General features: G+C 43.1%; 1 long non-coding RNA gene across 1 annotated transcript; it reads right to left on the reverse strand.

Moving 5' to 3' along the window:
• Positions 1–7,882: 7,882 nt before the first annotated feature.
• Positions 7,883–12,002, reverse strand: LOC308618676. The gene is made up of 4 exons (XR_014016056.1): positions 11,936–12,002; positions 10,604–10,708; positions 8,291–8,534; positions 7,883–8,040 (listed from the first exon to the last, which is right to left on the reverse strand). It is a non-coding gene; the product is annotated as an uncharacterized lncRNA (long non-coding RNA).
• Positions 12,003–19,393: the final 7,391 nt, after the last annotated feature.

Here is a 19,393-nt window from a genome sequence, read left to right on the forward strand (position 1 = left end):
GGACTCTCAACCACTGCGCCACCAGGGAAGCCCACCCCTGAGGTTTTTAATGTCAGAACACAGTATCTTTTACTCTATTCTCATTATCTCTCAACCTGTACATTTTTGTCTTTAAAGGTGGTAAAAACTGGAATAAAACTTAAAGTGACTGATGAAAGCCATCAGCTCCCCTAGTTACAGCACTGTCTAGGTACAAGTTCATTCTACAGGGTTTTTTCTCTGAGTATTAAACCAAAATCTAATTCAAGAAAAGGCAAATAAAAATAGTGTATGCTTCCTGAGGCAAATAATCAAAGAGGCAAATAAAAGTAGTGGAGGAATCTAAGAATAATGGAATGACCACGATCACAGGAAAGTATACATTCTCAGGAACACATTCCTTTGGAATAACTCATAAAATAGGAGAAAAGACCCTAAAAAACCAAACTGCTCTATGGTACAGAGTGTAACACTATAATGAGTGAAATATCAGTGAAATGAAGGAAAAAGAAGCAGGGAGCTGGGTTGTCTAAATAGAGTTGAAGCTCAGACAGCTTCTAAAAGTGGAGAGTGTTAGACATTGAATGTGATTATTGAAGGAAATTGAAATGTTTGGAGCACAAAACTGAGGCTCATTTGTCTGGGGAAGTTTGGCCAAGGCCTGTCCTAAGGGTAACTGAGCGTTAGACCAGCTGAAGTTCCCGTCAGCTCTCCAGACTCCACCTGCCTCCCCAAGGCACACTTTTTGGTTTCCCCATCTCCACCTGGTGCTTGATTCATCAGACCAAGATGATTGATCTGGGGACATGTGAGATCTCATCAAATTTGATTTTTGTCAAAGGAGAAAGGAGGAAGAAGAGGAGGATGCTGATGTAAGAATGGAGACTGGGGTTAGTAATCATTGTTGGGGGCCAGGGCTGGGGTGGTCAGAACCGTAACTGAAACATTTTACCTGCTGAGAAATGTATGGTAGAAATAATTTTCCTTAGGCTACTAGTACTAATTATTCTTGTTACAACAATGACAACAATAACAATAATAATAGCTCTTTTTTGAGTTCTAGGATGCACCTGGTTCTTTTTATATATGATCTCTAATCTCAGCACCTCTCTGAGGAAAGGTTTATTAGCCCCACTTTCTGGATAAGGAAACTCTGGTTCAGAGAGGTTAAGTAACTCGCCTAGAGTCACAGGACAGGTAGAGGGAGTGCCTGTCTCACTGCAAGTCAGTGGTCTAAAGCAGAGCTGCTTACGTTTTGGTGACCTCAGACTGCAGAGATTAGTTCTTTCCCTCTCCAACTCCCAGCAGCTTATAACCTTGGACGTTAAAACTATATTAATCAGGGAAGAATGACTTGCATCGGCAGACCTAGAGGGCCCTGATCTGCTAAGCATCGTTGCACGTGAACAGCAGACTGGCCAGGCATGTCCCAGGAGCATAAGTACACCTGTCCCTGAGTGGTGCCGCCTGCTGCTGCTCCCATGGCATCAGCATTTGGCCACTTCCAGGGTCTGATGTGCAGCTGAAACTCAAAGTTCAGTAAAGCAAGGATAAGGCTTAATGGACCTTAGAGAAATAGCAACTCCTGAGCAACACAAACTGCTTGCAGTTTTTTAAGTCTCTTAACTCAGTAAAATGTTCAAAATTGATATATCATGATATGTGGACTTGGAGGCTGTGAAACATTGTGGAATCCCCCAACCTCTTTAGTCCTCAGTTTCACCATCTGTAAAATGGGCTAGTAATGCCTCCATCAGAAACTGATTAAGAAGATGAATGAAACAACACAGGACTAGGGATTTAGTACAGTTATATCATTAAATAAATGGATCTGAACATATAATTCTGATTTAGAGGTCTCCGAATGCAGACTCTTCTCACAGGCAATAACATGGTATCATTCAGGATCATTACTTTCAAAACCTCCAACAACTGCCTCATTTATTCTCCACTGTCTGCCCCACTCTAGATACTTCCAATTTGAATATGATTTTTACATGAGTTAAATGTATTCATGCGCAGTATGAGGTCTGAGTCCACAAACTTGTACATGCAAATAAATCCCATGTTTCATAGAGTTATACCCACTGTAGTACTAGTAACATTATAGACAAAGAACTTTCATAAAAACGGGCTACATCTACACAATGCAAGGAAGAACCATGGATGGATCAACATGACATTTAAAAACATCTTTTCTAATTTGTGGGACAGACATTTTCTTATTGTATTGCAACCTGCTTTGGTGGCTGGGATGGTTTCAGGACCCTGAAACCAGCAGTCACTATTTGGGTCACAGAGATAGGGCTAGTTGTTATTTCAGCATATTTCACAAAATTGTTATTGAGGTTCTGTGTGTACGGCACTTTGTTAGCTACAGGGACCTTTTGTAGAGAATACAAGATGAATAAGACTGGCCTGTTCTCAAGAAACTTATAAGAGATGGGAGGAGAGGGTTGAGGTCAGAATCAAATTAAACCAAACCAAGTAAGAGAACGTACATGAAAGTATCAAGAGACAGTTGTGGCGGTGGTTGTTATTGCAGTGTTCATGGAAGACTCTATGAAATACATGACTGAAAAGTCTAGATAGTCTGGATTTTTACAAGTCTAGGTCATGTTCCATATCAACTGATTCAGCCCATCAGACTATAGAACCTATGTGGGTCTCCCCAGCATCCGGCATCATGCCTAAAGCACAGCAGTCACACAATCAATTTTTGTGAATAAATGAATCAATAAATATATGAATGCTTTCTCATCAATCTCAGAAAAGTCTGGAGTAACTGTCTTATAATTCTTATCCCTGAGAAATTTGAAATAATTAAGAGGTAGAATATGACCATTACTTTTTTCTAAAACTATACTAGGTTCTGAAAGCTCTTCTATCACTGTTTATTTGGAATTTCACAGGCATCCAGGCTGCAGCTCCCCTGAAATGGTACACATGAACCACGGCCCCCTCTTCCCTTCTAAAAAAAATTGTTGTAAAATACACATAATATAAAATGTACCACCTTAACCATTTTTAAGTGTTCAGTAGTGTTCATTACATTCACACTGTTGTGCAACCCATCTCCAGAACACTTTCCATCTTGCAAAACTAACACCTTATATCCATTAGACAACAACTCTCCACTTCCCCCTCTACCAGCCCCTGGAGACTATCTTTCTAGTTTCTCTCTCTGAATTTGACCTCTCTACACATCTCATATAAGTGGAATGATACAGTTTTGTATTTCTGTGACTGGCTTATTCACTTAGCATAATACCCTCAAGTTTCATACTTTTGTACCACATGTCAGATTTTCCTTCTTTTTAAAGGCTGCATAATATTCCAGTGTGTGTGTATACATATCATATATATATATATATATATATCACATTTATAGGATATAGAGATATAGATATAGATATCACATTCTGCTTATCTCTTCATTGGTCTGTGGACACCTGGGCTGCTTCCACCTTTTCGCTATTGTGAATAATGTTGCTATAAACACGGGTGTACACTTATCTCTTCAAGACTGTGCTTTCAATTCTTTTATGGTCCCTTTGTTAATTTAGCAGCTTGATTGAAGGAGAAGTCACATACTATATAATTCACTTATTTCAAGTGTACAATCCAATGATATTTGGTATATTCACAGAGTATTAAATGTCAGTTTGTAAGAGAAATGTGGTAGGTTTTTTAAAAGCTCAGAATCTGAGGGTGTAAATTTAAAGCATCAGAATGAAGCCCAGGGGCAAGAGCCATTTGGGTGCAGCAGATATGGGGATGGAAGAGTCAGGGATCACCTTGCATTGCCTCATGGTGATTTTTTTCTATATCACTGTGAAGTCTGAACTCCATGTATTCTAGGAAGACTAGAGTGCCTGTGTATGCTTATGTATCTCAGGTAAGTAAATTTAAAGTTATCCAAACTCTAGGGTTTAGAATACCACCCCCTTGAGACTAGAGAGAAAACTGAAACTTGAAATGTGATAAAGAACTTGAGGATTTCCTTGCCTGAGGAAATGTGTATGTGCAGTTAGGATGTTGCACAGGCAGAGTGAATTGGAAAGAACGGGCTGGAGAATTTCAGAATTGCTGAGTGAGCAGTACTTATCTGACAGGAAAGAGTTACACTGTCGTCAGCTGTGACCACCACTGTCATGTTCCCCTAGTCCCTCATGGTGGGTTGTTTACTGCTTTGTCAGTGTTTTCTCTTGGTCTTTTGCTCAATCATCTCAAAGTCCATTTTTTCTCTCACTATCTAATCAGGACTGTCAGTTACTTATGTCACTTATGACCTCCAGCATAACATTTCACTCTTCCTTATCTCTTTGATGAAACTGCCTGGTGGTCTAGTTGTACCCCAGACTAGCCATGGGACTGAAGGAAGTTGCCTTCTCCCAGTCTCCCTTTCCTGATGTGTAAAGTGGACCTAGTGATACCATTCCTGTCTAACTCTACCACGTTGTTGCTCTGACTGAATAATATCATCTAAATGATTGCTATAGAATTACAAAGTGTAATAAACCATGTTACTTCATGGAAGCAGACATTACACTGCTCTGCAGCGTGTACACACACACACACACACACACACACACACACACAGGAGAATCAGAAAACAAGGTTCTGGCCTTAGCTCTAACCTGAATAGCTGGATGACATGGCCCAAGGAAGGGCACTGCCATTTGTTGAGCACTTACTTCTTACAGGGTCTTTTCTAGGCACTTCAGGAAGAAAACTTCATTTAATCCCCACTTCATCCATCACCAGGGTAGGTACTCTTTTGGAGAGGAGGGAATTGATCCTATCTCTGGCTGAAGAGATATTTCACCATTAGTAAGCAGCAGGGCAGGGACTGAAATACAGATCTGTGACTCTAAGCCAGCCTGGGACCTTGAACTCATCATCTTCATAGTGAAGGTGGGGGTCCCTTCTAGCTGCGATATTCTGTGGTCTTTTCCCCCAAAACTGCATGTTTTTTACATACACAGTTATCCCAAAACAATGGAAATGGTTTTAAACAACAATATAAGAAACTTAAATTAGACCATAAAAAGTTTTCTTTGGGGAAGTACTGTTGAAATGAGTTATTTATTGACTAGAATTACTCAAAATACTGGTGTGTATGAAAGAAACTGGTTGGTTCTAGCTCCTTGTCTCTTATTCCCCTGCTCTTTGGGTTTGTTTTATCACATCTCAGCACGCTTTAGGAATGAAGAGTGCCAGGCTAACCAGATCCAGAATTACACTTTCCTGGAAAGCTGGACTAAAGGCCTGAACACTGAGGGGCAGGCAGCCAACCTGTATATGCAGATGGCAGGCCAGTCAATTGCTGAGCAACCACCTCAGTGTCACCTACCCTCTCACAAAAGGAGGAACAGGGTCACTCAGCCTCCCAGGTAATTAATCCAGTCACCTACAAGCTCAACTTTCTGCCTTTCTGAAGGTCCAGCCATAAATTTTTTTGGCAAGTCAACACAATTTAGTCATTAAGGATTTGGACTTTGAAGTCAGCTAGAACTTGCTCCCAATTCCAGCTCAGAGCTTCCTGGCTGTGTTACTTTGGGCAAGTTCTCTAACTTTGTTGAGCCTCAGTTTCCTCAGCAGAAAAAGGAAAATAATAAAACTTAACATTTTGTTGGAGGATTGGATTGAATAATGAACAAAAAGAGTTAAGTATAATGCCTGGCAAAAATAAAGTACTGGATAAATAGCAGCTATTGCCTACATCATCATCATTCTTTTCTCCTCTCCACATTCTCCAGATTCCCTTCTCTCTTTCTGTTACCAAAAGGAGTTGTTCCAAAATTTTTGCTTCCACAGCACCCAACCTCATCATCTCCTGTGTCTTCATCCTGGATCCTTCCATCTCACTCCTACTCTCAAAAGCTTTCTCCATTTAATATGCAGAAAAATTAAGCTGGATGCTGAGTGCATCTCAAAAGTTGCATACCGGGCTTCCCAGGTGGCACAGTGGTTGAGAGTCCGCCTGCCGATGCAGGGGACACGGGTTCGTGCCCCGGTCTGGGAAGATCCCACATGCTGCGGAGAGGCTGGGCCCGTGAGCCATGGCCGCTGAGCCTGCGCGTCCGGAGCCTGTGCTCCGCAACGGGAGAGGCCACAACAGTGAGAGGCCCGTGTACAGCAAAAAAAAAAAAAGTTGCATACCTATACCCAAGAAGAGGTACCCTCCCCCTTAGAAGGTGGTGAGCGCTGTGGATGAGGAACAGCGGTTTTCACCCACTATGTGAACCAGAGAAAAATATGACTTACCCACCGAAAGAGATGAAGAGAGGTTGAAACAGGTTTGAGGACACTGAAGAAAATGGCAACATTATTTGTGGAAGGCATAAAGGGGAATGTAGGGGATGAGACGAATAAAGAGAGAAGGCCATGCACCCAGGCTTCCGGAGTTAGAAGCTGATTGAGTGGCAGGAAGGGTCATCCTGCCAGGCAGGCAGACAAGCTGACGTCATTAGCACCCCCGTGCCGTACCATTCACAATGCATGACTGGCCTGCCCCGTGGCCACTGAATGCCTGTCCTCTGCGGCACAGCTGACTGCTAGGCATGCTAGGTCCTGCTGGGCTGCCAGATGGAGGTGTAAATGATAGGCTGGAACAAATTATCTCTGTGGCAGAGAGCCTAGAGAGGTCCTCATCCAATCACTGGCACCCCAGCAGAGGAGGCTGCATGCCGAATGGTCGTGACCAGGAAGCAGATGCCCTGGCTCCCCTGCAGTGGGGGATAAGGGGAGCATTTACCCTTTTTTAATCTGCTTCCTGCCCGAGGCCTACCCTCTTCTGCCTCTCATTTTCTTGGCCCCCCTCTGGCCATTTGCCAAGTGAGAACAGAGATCTTTAATCCCAGGGAGGAATGTAATAACTGTCACTTAAAAAACTGGGAAGGGGGCTTCCCTGGTGGCGCAGTGGTTGAGAGTCCGCCTGCCGATGCAGGGGATACGGGTTCGTGCCCCGGTCTGGGAAGATCCCACATGCCGCGGAGTGGCTGGGCCCGTGAGCCATGGCCGCTGAGCCTGCGCGTCCGCAATGGGAGAGGCCACGGCAGTGAGAGGCCCGCGTACCGCAAAAAAAAAAAAAAAAAAAACTGGGAAGAGAAAAGGCAGTCACTTATTAAAAATAATTATATTTTAGAACGCAACGATCAGAGAAAACAAGAGTTACCTCTTGCTAGAGCTCTTGCTCACACGTGTGCAGGTAAACTTGCCAGTCATTTTCTTCCCTGTCTTCTCCTCTCCCCCACCCACAAAGGCATGTCTCTAGGGTCTTTTCCCTCGTAACTTCTCCCACATCCATCCCAGACCTATGAGGTTAGCTGCCTATAGCGCTTCTGCAAAACTGGAGGTCCCTTCTGGGTCTAGTAGGAACGAGTAGGCAAGACCACAAATAAGTGTATATAACTGAGATCTCAGCTCTGCTCTCCTGGTCTTTTTAGATCCACATACAGTTGGCTCAAACCTCCATTCTACAACCCCCAGAAAGCCCAAAGCCTTCCCCCAATTTGAAGGAACTTCCCAAGGGGGCTCTGGGAAATTATGAAGGTCACGCTGGCTCAGAGCTTCTCCTTTCACTAACAGTTCAGTCAAGCATCCGGGTCATCCCTCCAGCCCCAGTGCACCAACCCTGTCCAAGCCTTGGTGACCCAGACAGGGAGCTCCACTCCCTCATTAGACTTCCATAAAAAGGCAAAAACAGACAAAAAGTTCACTTGCACAAAGCCCTTCGGTAGTGTTAAAAGATAAACTGAGGAAGATTAAAAATTTAAGAATTTATATGAGCAATGCCAGGTGGTTAGAAGTGCCCTGCAGAAGGGAGCTGGGGGAAAACTTTTATAGAGAAAGTGTGGAAGCCAAGTAAGGAACTTATTGACTGCCTATAGCTTAAAACCTAGTTGGCTGTTGGTGACTGGTGGTCCTTAGGTTTCGATTTCCTAACCTCGAGGCACTTACAGGTTTAGGTGCCGGCTTGCTTACACACGTGCCACGGCATTAGAGCCAGCTCTGTCTCATGGCCTCCTTGCTTAACTCGTTTAACAGCAGACGTACCTAAAGGTTTGCAGAGAGGAAGGGGAATTTCACGGCGGCCATAGGACAATTTAAATTGAGCATGAGTCACCTCTAATCCCGAGTCCTCTGAAACTCCCACCAGAGGTCAGATGCCGCAGTTTCCATTCCTCTCCTCCCCCATTGCTTCCCATTTCTTCCCTCACAGAACGCCCCTTGGAAGTCTGAATTGTTCTTACTCTACCAGTTGAGGCAGTATCCCCGCCCCCCCCCCCCCCCGCGCCCAGCTCACCTCGACACCTTCGTATCTCCAAACAAATCCACTTGCTCGGCTATCGACAGGGCCGTCTCCTCTGCTAGTGGCGCGCGCTCCGAAACTCTGAGACTTCCCCTACCGTGTTCCCCCTTCCTTAAAAGGCGCTTTTGATGTTACGTCACAACTTTGGTTTCTCATTTCAGGATACTCCAAGGTTGTGTAGCGCGGGTCACGAGAGCGGCAATTTTCTTTTCAGCGAGTTCGAACGAATGTAGTCTCTCTGAGGGAAAAACGGAAATGCGGATGCACTCACCGGAGGTGGGTCTGTGGCAAGTTTCCTGCTCTGACACAGAACTTCCGGTGCGTGTTGTTGGCGCGGAACCAAGATGGGCGCCAGGCTGCGAGGAAGGGCAATCCTTCCGTGGGCCTGCTTCCCCACCTACCCGCACCGCCCTTCTTCTTTGTGACTGAGAGTGAAACAGAATCAGAAAACACCAGAGGAGAATTAACAAAGGACAAGTTTTCCTTTATACCAGATGATGTAATTTCATTTTCTTGAGCTAGGCATGACCAGGACAGATGGTGGCCCTGTTAGCTAATCCTGCCAGGAAGAAAGGCAAGGGAAGAAATGGACAATTCTGAACCTTAAGTTATTTTTTTATAGACTTCCACCTCCTTTAAACTGGGTTGTGAAAATCCAGTCCACACAGGAGTGACCTTCCTCCATGTTTGCCTGTGAAAGCCAGGAATAGCATTGTTTTAATTTAGGTATGTATCAAGGAGATTTTTCTCTTGGCCAAGGAGGGAGTCTAGCCAAGGTTAAAACTATGTGGCCATTAACGTACAGACTGCATGTTTTTTGGCATTTCAGGCACCCATTTAACATGAATAAAACAATTTTTGTGTTGGCTTCCACACCTGTGGCTCTCTGCTGAGGAAAGGCTGGTCTCCTATTTAGGGTCATCCTGACAGATTCCTCAACTTTCACCAGGACCAGTGCCAGAGGCCAGGAGGGGCTGAGCTTCACATTCAAGAAAGACCTCAGGGCTTCCCTGGTGGCACAGTGGTTGAGAGTCCGCCTGCCGATGCAGGGGACACGGGTTCGCGCCCCAGTCCAGGAAGATCCCACGTGCCGCGGAGCAGCTGGGCCTGTGAGCCATGGCCGTTGAGCCTGTGCATCTGGAGCCTGTGCTCCACAACGGGAAAGGCCACAACAGTGAGAGGCCCGCGTACCGCAAAAAAAAAAAAAAAAAAAAGAAAGACCTCAGATTCCCTTTAGATGTTATTGCCAAATGAGTTAGACACACAGTTATTTCTTCGTGTACATGTTCAAAACATTAATTTACTAAATGTATACATTCAAATTATACAACAGATTTGGTAACTCTGGCTTTGCCATTTCTTCATTTTCAATATATTTACTGGAAGTTTAAAATTACAGAAGTAGCCTGGATCTCTCGTGGCCTCTGAGAGGCTGTGTCCCACACCTACCTTGATTGTTTATATATACAGAGACATCTTTATTCCACAAAAAAGGAGTATAAACTTGGGCTCCAGTCCCCAGATTATTTATCAAAAGATCACCTGAAAGAAATATTAGGAAGGGATTCTTTGAAGAATATGTGGTCTATCCAGTTTGATGATATCAGAGGTACAGAGAATGGGCACATTGCATACCCAGTCCTATACCTTTGCTGCTGGAATTGTTCTGGGTAAATAGCATTAGTGTGCTTTCAGTGTGAGACCATCTGACTTGCCTGAGGGCCATCATCAAAAATAGTTGTGTGCAACTCACTCCCTCGTCATTGTCCAATAAAATACCATCACAGACTGTGTTCATTATGAAGTGCTCAGACAGAAATTCTTGTCTGATCTGAGAACTAAGAATAATTAGTTCTTCTCCTGAGTAACCAGTTTAATTTTATCTTATAATGTTGTGAAATTGCCTAACTGGCCAGGTTTCCATTTCTCTTTGCCTGCTGGTTCATTCAGAGACACATTTTTGATCTACCCATACCAAGTGGTGGACCACTGTGGTTATTTAGTTAATTGTAATTAGTTTGACTACTTCTTTTCAGGTTTATCTCTGGGCTTTTGTTTTTGGTATTTTAGTATATGTTTGTTTTTTATTTTATTTTGGTTTTTAATATTTTGGTCTAATCCAGATGTATTTTATTTCTGTGAATGGTATGAGGCAGGAATGTAAATGTATCTTTTCCCCCAAATAGTAAATTGAAAATCATGCATGTTCTTAAATTGCAAATAACAGACTCTACTTGTCTTAGCTTGGGTTGCTATAACAAATAGCATAGATTGAGTGGCTTAAACAACAACAAACATTTTTCTCACAGTTCTAGAGGCTGAGAAGTCCAAGATCAAGGTAGATCCAGGCAGATTCGGGTTCTGATGAGGACTCACTTCCTGGTTTGCAGATGAGTATCTTCTCATTGCATTCTGTCATGGCAGGGAGGATAGACAGGAAACAGGCTCTCTCCTGTCTCTTCTTATAAGGTCACTAATCCTATTCATGAAGGCTCCACCCTTATGACCTAATCACCTCCCAGGGCCCCCACCTCCTAAGACCATCACACTGAGGGTTAGGATTTCAACATATGGCTTTTGGGTAATTCACAGACTTCTGAGAGAGCCAGAGAACTAGACTTTGTAGGCTATACAGCCAAGAACAAGACAGGCATGGTCTACATATCCAGAAGAAATACCAGAAGAAATACCTGACCACACCACAGGATAGTTCCAGCAAAAAATAAATAAACTTAAAAAAAATAAAACTGATTCAGTGGGACACTTGCAACTCTGACATGGCTGCTCCAAAGGAGCAAACACTTTTGACACCACACTTGCCAGACCAGTCTCTCTGAATATGCCCCCTACATGGCTCCCTTCCACATCAGATGTCGATGGTGGGGGGAGATATAGACTCTAAGTCATATGCCTGGTTTATGGATTCTCTTGGGAAAGCAGGACTTGCTTACACAGTGAGACATAATTAGAATGTCAGAAGGGTATTCAAAAGATGTTGGACAGCCATAATGCAGAGTTCCACTACATTAATCAGTTATCTCAATACTCCTTCTAAAACAATTCAGCATTCTTTTGAAATGCTGCCCATAAAATATTGATTAATACATAAATTGTAGGTGCATGCATAGCATGAACACACACACAATGTATTGCTTTCTATTTTTCCACTGATGCATTTTTGTTTATCCTTGTACTACCCAACACTGTTTTATTGTAGCTTTATGATACATTTAAATATCTAAAAGAATATATCCCTACAATCTTCAAAGATTTCTTGGCTTTTCTTACATTTTAATTTTCCAAACAAACTTTAGACTGGTTTTATGAAATTCTCAGTTTGGCATTCTGATTGAAATTATACTAAACTTATAAACAAATAAGGAAGTAATTGATGTGTTATTAAAGTTTACCATCAAGAAAAATAATATGCCACTCCATTTACACCTTAATTTTTGTAATTCACTAAATTTTTATAGTTCTTTTGCTAATTAGCCCTTTGCATTTCTTGTTCAGTTTATCCTAGGAACTTTGGTTGTTGCTGTTGTTTCTATGATAAGTGGAACATTTTTCATTATATATTAACTTATTAATGCTGTTAGAAATCTATATATTATAGAAAAGTTTTCTTTAGTAACTCACCTCCTTTTTGACATCCATAACTAGTTCTAATTGTTTTTCAGTTGATTATATTCCATTGGAAAAAAAATGTAATCTAAGATAAATGATATAGGGTAGAAATAATGAACAATTATCATCCTTTTCAATACCTTCTTACTTATACATTGGTTGTGACTTACAAAAAAAGGCTAAAATTTTGTGATAATAGTGTGCTTATTTTCTTTCATGATAATGTTATCAGTGCTTCATTAAGTGTAATACTGCTTTTTAGTTTGAGACATGAGATATTCGTTCTTTTAGAAAATTATCTATCTTCATTCACATAAAAAAAAAAAAGAAAGAAAGAAAAATAGAACATTGAAGCAGATGCTTTGGCCGGCCAGAGGCCGCGGGGCACTGCAGGAGGTGCTGGGCCCGATTGTCGGAAGCAACTCTGCCCCAGAGGGGCATGGGGTATGGGGCCGAGGCAGAGACCCTGTTCTGGCCAGGTCGTGATCTTGTGATGGTAGAGGCTGTCGCTGGGCCTGGTGGGGTTGGGGCGCAGCAGCAGTGAGAAGGAGCAAAGTGCCCAGGGATTCTGAAGGGAACGCACTGACCCTTTGCGAGTCCCCAGAGCCCGCTCTAAGCAAGCTGAGAGGCCACTAGGCAGCGCATGAGGATGCCGTGGCCCAGGCGGCGGCCCAGTACGCAGAGTTGGAGTCCAGAGGCCACAAGCACCAGCACTTGCAGGACATCAGCAGGCAGAACCATCTGAGTATTTGGCCTTGGAATCTAACGTATGTGACCTTCCCAGGGCAGGAACTGTTTTCCTGATCAAATCTCAGACGGATGTGGAAGAAAAGAGGATGAGTAACCATATAAACCACGTGTCTCCAGGCAGCTTACTAAAAAGTATAGTTCATCAGTAACCATAATTCTAGGTGCCAGTACAGTCAGCTGAATTAACCTTAGAAGTACGATACAATGTGTGACCGCAGCAGTATACTGCAAGTAAAGAAGAGAAGCTGGGAGAGATCCCTGGATATAGATATAGATATAGATAAGGATATAGATATGTATCATCTTCTCTCACTTCCAAAACAAACGGAAGCTATGCAAGCACTTCTGAGTAATAGAAAAGTAAGGGAGTGTGCATGCAATCAATTACTTAATAAGATATTAATAAAGGAAACAGAAGAGCTGTTTGTACAAGTAAGATATAGATTTGAACTGCCTCTGCAACCCCGCCCACACCTTCTGATGGAAGGAAATTAAAAATCCTTTCCTGGAGAGGGCAGACAGCAGAAGCAAGAAGAACTACAATCCTGCAGCCTGTGGAACAAAAACCACATTCACAGAAAGATAGACAAGATGAAAAGGCAGAGGGCTATGTACCAGATGAAAGAACAAGATAAGACACCAGATAAACAACTAAATGAAGTGGAGATAGGCAACCTTTCAGAAAAAGAATTCACAATAATGATAGTGAAGATGATCCAGGACCTAGGAAAAAGAAAGGAGGCAAAGATCGAGAAGATGCAAGAAACGTTTAACAAACACCTAGAAAAATTAAAGAACAAACAAACAAAGATGAACAATACAATAACTGAAATGAAAACTACACTAGAAGGAATCAATACCAGAATAACTGAGGCAGAAAAACGGATAAGTGACCAGGAAGACAGAATGGTGGAATTCACAGCTGCAGAACAGAATAAAGAAAAAAGAATGAAAACAGCCTAAGAGACCTCTGGGACAACATTAAACGCAACAACATTCGCGTTATAGGGGTCCCAGAAGGAGAAGACAGAGAGAAAGAACCCGAGAAAATATTTGAAGAGATTATAGTTGAAAACTTCCCTAACATGGGAAAGGAAATAGCCACCCAAGCCAGTAAGCACAGCAAGTCCCATACAGGATAAACCTAAGGAGAAACATGCCGAGACACACAGTAATCAAATTGGCAAAAGTTAAAGAAAAAGAAAAATTATTGAAAGCAGCAAGGGAAAAATGACAAATAACATACAAGGGAACTCCCATGAGGTTAACAGCTGATTTCTCAGCAGAAACTCTACAAGCCAGAAGGGAGTGGCATGATATACATAAAATGATGAAAGGGAAGAACCTACAACCAAGATTCAAGGATCTCATTCAGATTCGATGGAGAAATGAAAAGCTTTACAGACAAGCAAAAGCTAAGAGAATTCCGCACCACCAAACCAGGTCTGCAACAAATGCTAAAGGAACTTCTCTAAGTGGGAAACACAAGAGAAGAAAAAGACCAACAAAAACAAACCCAAAACAATTAAGAAAATGGTCATAGGAACATACATATCGATAATTACCTTAAACGTGAATGGGTTAAATGCTCCAACCAAAAGACACAGGCTTGCTGAATGGATACAAAAACAAGACCCATATATATGCTGTCTACAAGAGACCCACTTCAGACCTAGGGACACATAAAGACTGAAAGTGAGGGGATGGAAAAAGATACTCCATGCAAGTAGAAATCAAAAGAAAGCTGGAGTAGCAATACTCATATCAGATAAAATAGACTTTAAAATAAAGAATGTTACAAGAGACAAGGAAGGACACTACATAATGATCAAGGGATCAATCCAAGAAGAAGATATAACAATTATAAGTATATATGCACCCAACATAGGAGCACCTCAATACATGAGACAACTGCTAACAGCTATAAAAGAGGAAATCGACAGTAACACAATAATAGTGGGGGATTTTAACACCTCACTTATACCAATGGACAGATCACCCAAAATAAAAATAAATAAGGAAACAGAAGCTTTAAATGACACAACAGACCAGATAGATTTAATTGATATTTATAGGACATTCCATCCAAAAACAGCAGATTACACTTTCTTCTCAAGTGTGCACAGAACATTCTCCAGGATAGATCACGTCATGGGTCACAAATCAAGCCTCGTAAATTTAAAATTGAAATCATATCAAGCATCTTTTCTAACCACAATGTTATGAGATTAGAAATCAATTACAGGGAAAAAAACGTAAAAAACACAAACACATGGAGGCTAAACATTACATTACTAAATAACCAAGAGATCACTGAAGAAATCAAAGAGGAAATCAAAAAATACCTAGAGCCAAATGACAATGAAAACACGATGATCCAAAACCTATGGGATGCAGCAAAAGCAGTTCTAAGAGGGCAGTTTATAGCTATACAAGCCTACCTCAAGAAACAAGAAAAATCTCAAATAAACAATCTAAACGTATACCTAAAGGAACTAGAGGAAGAAGAACAAACCAAACCCAAAGTTAGTAGGAAAGAAATCATAAAGATCAGAGCAGAAATAAATGAAATAGAAACAAAGGAAACAATAGCAAAGATCAATAAAACTAAAAGCTGGTTTTTTGAGAAGATAAACAAAATTGATAAACCATTAGCCAGACTCATCAAGAAAAAGAGGGAGAGGACTCAAATCAATAAAATTAGAAATGAAAAAGGAGAAGTTACAACAGACACTGCAGAAATACAAGGTATCCTAAGAGATTACTACAAGCAACTCTATGCCAATAAAATGGACAACCTGGAAGAAATGGACAAATTCTTAGAAAGGTATAAACTTCCAAGACTGAACCAGGAAGAAATAGAAAATATGAACAGACCAATCACAAGTAATGAAATTGGAACTGTGCTTAAAAATCTTCCAACAAGCAAAAGTCCAGGACCAGATGGCTTCACAGGTGAATTCTATCAAACATCTAGAGAAGAGCTAACATCCAATCCTTCTCAAATTCTTCCAAAAAATTGCAGAGGAAAGAACACTCCCAAACTCATTCTATGAGGCCACCATCACCCTGATACCAAAACCAGACAAAAATACTACAAAAAAAGAAAATTACAGACCAATATCACTGATGAATATAGATGCAAAACTCCTCAACAAAATACTAGCAAACAGAATCCAACAACACATTAAAAGGCTCATACACCATAATCAAGTGGGATTTATCCCAGGGATGCAAGGATTCTTCAATATACGCGAATCAATCAATGTGATACACCATATTAACAAACTGAAGGAGAAAAACCATATGATCATCTCAATAGATGCAGAAAAAGCTTTTGACAAAATTCAACACCCATTTATGATAAAAACTCTCCAGAAAGTGGGCATAGAAGGAACCTACCTCAACATAATAAAGGCCATATAGGACAAACCCACAGCAAACATCATTCTCAATGGTGAAAAACTGAAAGCATTTCCTCTAAGATCAGGAACAAGACAAGGATGTCCACTCTTGCCACTATTATTCAACATAGGTTTGGAAGTCCTAGCCACGGCAATCAGAGAAGAAAAAGAAATAAAAGGAATTCAAATTGGAAAAGAAGAAGTAAAACTGTCACTGTTTGCAGATGACATGATAATAAACATAGAGAATCCTAAAGATGCCACCAGAAAACTACTAGAGCTAATCAATGAATTTGGTAAAGTTGCAGGATACACAATTAATGCACAGAAATCTCTTGCATTCCTATACACTAATGATGAAAAATCTGAAAGAGAAATTAAGGAAACACTCCCATTTACCATTGCAACAAAAAGAATAAAATACCTAGGAATAAACCTACCTAAGGAGACAAAAGACCTGTATGCAGAAAACTATAAGACACTGATGAAAGAAATTAAAGATGATAGCAACAGATGGAGAGATATACCATGTTCTTGGATTGGAAGAATCAATATTGTGAAAATGACTATACTACCCAAAGCAATCTACAGATTCAATCAAATTACCAATGGCATTTTTTATGGAACTAGAACAAAAAATCTTAAAATTTGTATGGAGACACAAAAGACCCCGAATAGCCAAAGCAGTCTTGAGGGAAACAAACGGAGCTGGAGGAATCAGGCTCCCTGACTTCAGACTTTACTACAAAGCTACAGTAATCAAGATAATATGGTACTGGCACAAAAACAGAAACATAGATCAATGGAACAAGATAGAAAGCCCAGAGACAAACCCACGCACATATGGTCAACTTATCTTTGATAAAGGAGGCAGGAATGTACAGTGGAGAAAGGAAAACCTCTTCAATAAGTGGTGCTGGGGAGCCCGGAGGAAGATGGCGGAAGAGTAAGACGCGGAGATCACCTTCCTCCCCACAGATACATCAGAAATTCATCTACACGTGGAACAACTCCTACAGAACACCTACTGAACGCTGACAGGAGACCTCAGACCCCCCAAAAGGCAAGAAGCTCCCCACATACCTGGGTAGGGCAAAAGAAAAAAAGAATAAACAGAGACAATAGGATAGGGACGGGACCTGCACCAGTGGGAGGGAGCCGTGAAGGGGGGAAGGTTTCTACACACTACAAGCCCCTTCGCGGGCGGAGACTGCAGGTGGCGGAGGGGGAAAGCTTCGGAGTAGCGGAGGAGAGCACAGCAACAGGGGTGCGGAGGGCAAAGCGGAGAGATTCTGGCACAGAGGACCGGTGCCCTCAGGCACACACCAGCCCGAGAGGCTTGTCTGCTCGGCCGCCGTGGCGGGCGGGGCTGGGAGCTGAGGCTCGGGTATCGGCTTTCAGTCGGAGCGCAGGGAGAGGACTGGGGCTGGCGGCAGGAAGAGAGCCTGAAGGGGTTAGTGCACCACGGCTAGCCCGGAGGGAGTCCGGGGAAAGGGTCTGGAGCTGCTGAAGAGGCAAGAGACTTTTTTCCCTTTTGTTTCCTGGTGCGCGAGGAGAGGGCATTAAGAGGGCTGCTTGGGGAAGCGCCGGAGACAGGCACGAGCCGCGGGTAAGGCACGGACCTCGGAGACGGGCGTGGGCCGCCACCGCCGCCGCCCGCCGCGGCCCGCCGCCGCCGCCGCCGCCGCCGCGGGGCCTGTGTGCGAGCGCGGGTCACTGTCCGCCCCGCCTTCCGGGGGGCCTGTGCACCCCGCCACTGCCGGGGTCCCCGAGACCCGGGGACCGCTTTCCCGGGAAAGCGCACGGAGCGCCACGGGCTGCTGCAACGTCACGCCGGCCTCTGCCGCCGCAGGCCCGCCCCACACTGCGCGCCCCTCCCTCCCCTCTGCCTGAGTGAGCCAGAGCCCCCGAATCAGCGGCTCCTTTAAACCCGTCCTGTCTGAGCGAAGAACGGACGCCCTCCGGCGACCTACGCGCAGAGGCGGGGCCAGGTCCAAGGCTGAGACCGGGGAGCTGTGAGAGCAGAGGCAGGGAAATCTCTCTGTGCAGCCTCGGAGGCAGCGGATTAAAGCTCCACGGTCCATTTGATGTGCCCTGCGTCTGTGGAGTGCATGAATGGACAGCAAATCATCCCAAATTGAGGAAGTGGACTTTGAGGACAAGATTTAAGACTTTCCCCCCTTTTCCTCTTTTTACAACGAATTATTCCAAATTAAGGAGGTGGACTTAGAGAGCAAGATTTCAGACATCTCGCCCTTTTCCTCTTTTTACAACGAATTATCCCAAATTGAGGAGGTGGACTTGGAGAGCAAGATTTTTGATTTTTCCCCCTGCTCTCTTTTTGTGAATGTGTATGTGTAATCTTCTGTGTAAGATTCTCTCTGTATGACTTTGCTTCCACCATATGTCCCAGGGTTCTATCGGTCCGGTTTTTTTTTTTTTTCAATAATTACTTTCTAATTTTAATAACGCTACTATATTTCATACTTTATTCTATTTTACTTTACCTGCTCTTTCATTTTTTCCTACTCTCCCTTCCTCCCTCCCTCCCTCCGCTCCTCCTTTCCTTCTTTCTTTTTCTTTCCTCCCTCCCACCCTTCTTCTTTCCACTTTCTTTTTCTTTCCTTCCTCCCTCCCTGTCTTTCTTCCTTTCCTTCCTCCCTCCCTCCCTCCTTTCTTTCCTTCTTTCTTTCCATCCTTCCTACCTCCCTCCCTCCTTTCTTTCTTCCTTCCTTCCTTCCTTCCTTTCTTCCCTTCTTCCTTTCTTTCCCTCTCTCTTTCTTTCTTCTACTAATTCTTTCTTTCTACTTTTTCTCCCTGTTATTCTGAGCCGGGTGGATGAAAGGCTTTTGGTGCTGCAGCCAGGAGCCAGTGCTGTGCCTCTGAAGTGGGAGAGCCAACTTCAGGACACGGGTCCACAAGAGACCTCCCAGCTCCACATAATATCAAGCAGCGAAAATCTCCCAGAGATCTCCATCCCAACACCAGCACCCAGCTTCAGTCAACGACCAGCAAGCTACAGTGCGGGTCACCCTATGCCAAGCAACTAGCAAGGCAGGAACACAACCCCACCCATTAGCAGAGAGGCTACCTAAAAACATAATAAGGCCATAGGCACCCCAAAACACACCACCAGACGTGAACCTGTCCACCAGAAAGACAAGATCGAGCCTCAACCACCAGAGCACAGGAATTAGTCCCCCCCACCAGGAAGCCTACACAACCTACTGAAACAACCTTAGCCTCTGGGGTCAGACACCAAAAACAACGGGAACTACGAATCTGCAGCCGGCAAAAAGGAGACCCCAAACACAGT

The sequence above is a fragment of the Mesoplodon bidens genome (assembly GCF_964165515.1).
Source record: "Mesoplodon bidens genome assembly, chromosome: 6".
Classification (NCBI taxonomy): Eukaryota; Metazoa; Chordata; class Mammalia; order Artiodactyla; family Ziphiidae; genus Mesoplodon; species Mesoplodon bidens.